The 2,470-nt window shown below is 40.5% G+C and overlaps 1 pseudogene; it reads left to right on the top strand.

The window, feature by feature from the left end:
- Positions 1-1,265: 1,265 nt before the first annotated feature.
- Positions 1,266-2,044, top strand: LOC103693510 (40S ribosomal protein S6 pseudogene; annotated as a pseudogene).
- The last annotated feature ends 426 nt before the right edge of the window (positions 2,045-2,470 follow it).

The following is a 2,470-nucleotide window of genomic DNA, read 5'->3' as shown; positions in this document are numbered from 1 at the left end:
ACATTAGGAGTGGCAATTTATCATGAGAAGAACGTGAATTTTCACATCTTGAATGTGTGTATGTGTATGTGTGTGTGTGTGTGTGTGTGTGTGTATGCATGTGTGTTCCTGTGTGTGTTTATTCTTACTTAGTATGTATTCTTCTGCTAATTAAGATAAATGCATACTCATGTAGACTAAAACTTACATTAACAAAGCAGCTATTCAAAATAAAGCTAAACAATGGCAGAAAATAGAATTTTCTACAACTGAATCCAATAACATACACGAAAATTGAAAGTATAATCTTGAGTAAAATAAAATAGATGTAAATGTTTGTATTGTTAATCCCACAGAGTGAGAATAATACCACTACCAAAAACTTGAATGAAATTTGAAACAAGCTTTATTAATTACTGGACAAAGATGTCAGACACTGGCTAGACCCATAACCAGGATTCCCAAAGAAGGCTCTGAATTACATTAGGGACATAATGATAAAACTCACGAGACTAGTTCAACTGTGTTTATTTTTTCAGATCTCCTCTTTTCTGTGTTTCTGGTTATAATGAACCACTAGAGTTTTTGAATGCAATAATGGGAGGTATCAAATCAGCAGTCACGTTGACATTTTTACTCAGAAATTCAGACACTTAGCATAGTATCTCACACATTATCTAGTGCATGCTTGATTGTTGGGAGAAGCCACCAGCCTATAAATTCTCCATTTGTCTCTGTCAAGCTTTCTAAGTCCACATCCAGCCAGCTGCAGTTTTCATTCCAGGAAGATGGATTCTGGTTTCTCCAAGACAGCAACAGAATGAACGTTGGAAAGTAAAAGAGTTGACAGTGATTCGTCTGCACACTTGCAGTGTCCAGGTTATGCTTTTAGGCTCCAGCCTTCTATGGCAGAGACCACTGGATTAGTCAGTTTTCCTATTATTGTGATCAATTACTTGTCAAAGCAACTTAAGCAAGGAAGGCTTCCCCAGTTTGAGGGTATAGCCTGTGATGGAGGAGAATGCATGCAGGCAGGAACTTGAGGCAAATGTGTATGTTTCGACAATACTCAAGCAGCAGATTTCACTGTTAGAGTTAAGTTCAGGGGGCTGGAGAAATGGGTCAGCTGTTAAAAGCTAGGCTTACAAGCAAAAATAAAAGAAATATGATGAAAATAAATATGAAGAGAATATCACCGTAATTGAAATGTCTTGACTTTCCTCTTGATCAAAAAGTCACACTGCCCTCTTTTTTATGACGCCTCCTAGGCAGTTGGCTGTGTCAAGATGAAACTGAGTATCTCCTTCCCTGACTGACTGGCTGTCAGAAACTCATAGAAGTGGATGACGAACGCAAGCTTTGTACGTCCTATGAGAAGTGCATGGCCACAGAAGTAGCTGCTGATGCTCTTGGTGAAGAGTGGAAGGTGTATGTGGTCCGGATCAGCGGTGGGAATGACAAACAAGGTTTTCCCATGAGGCAAGGCGTTTTGACCCATGGCAGAGTGTACCTGCTGTTGAGTAAGGGGCATTCTTTTTATAGACCCAGGAGAACTGGAGAGAGGAAGCGCAAGTCTGTTCGCGGATGCATTGTGGATGCCAACCTGAGTGTTCTCAACTTGGTTATTGTTTAAAAAAAAAAAAAAAAGGAGAGAAGGATATTCCGGGACTGACAGATACTACTGTGCCTCGTCGGTTGGGACCTAAAAGAGCTAATAGAATCCGAAAGCTTTTTAATCTCTCCAAAGAAGATGATGTTCGCCAATATGTTGTCAGAAAGCCCTTAAACAAAGAAGATAAGAACCCCAGGACCAAAGCGCCCAAGATTCAGCGTCTTGTTACTCCCCGTGTCCTGCAACACAAATGCTGACATGTTGCTCTGAAGAAGCAAGGCACTAAGGAAAACAAGGAGAAGGCTGCAGAATACGCTAAACTTTTGGCCAAGAGAATGAAGGAAGCGCCAGGAACAGATTGCCAAGAGACTTAGACTGTCCTTGCTGAGAGCTTCTACTTCTAAATCTGAGTCCAGTCAAAAAATAAGTCTTTTGAGAGTAACTAATAAATAATGAGACCTTGAAAAAAAGGTCACATTGTGCATCAAAGAGGAGAATAAGCACTGAAGGCAGGATGTCCGCTTGTATGTTTGGTTGTTTTCAAATTTTGTTTGTTTGTTTATTCTTGTTGTTTAATTCTAATATGAGTGATCGGCAGTGGTGTCTTTTCCTCGCTGCTTCAGGCCATCTCCTCATAGTCTTTAGCAACTGGATAACCCAAGAATCAATGCACAGGAAATGGGAAAATGTTTAGTGTTCTAAGGATAAAGGAGTTATTGCCCCAAGAAAGATACAAGTTATTGTTCTAGGGCCTCCATGACCACCTCCGTTGTCATTATCGTATGCTGCACTTTCAGCTGTGAGCTTAACATGGAGCCCAGCCCCGTTGCACTGTCTGTCTTCTTGTGCTGACCTAGGAAATCATTTTCGTTGGTATTT

This window comes from Rattus norvegicus, chromosome 11, assembly GCF_021556685.1.
Source record: "Rattus norvegicus strain SHRSP/BbbUtx chromosome 11, alternate assembly SHRSP_T2T, whole genome shotgun sequence".
NCBI classification, from domain to species: Eukaryota; Metazoa; Chordata; class Mammalia; order Rodentia; family Muridae; genus Rattus; species Rattus norvegicus.
This window is presented reverse-complemented; position numbering and strand designations above follow the sequence as displayed.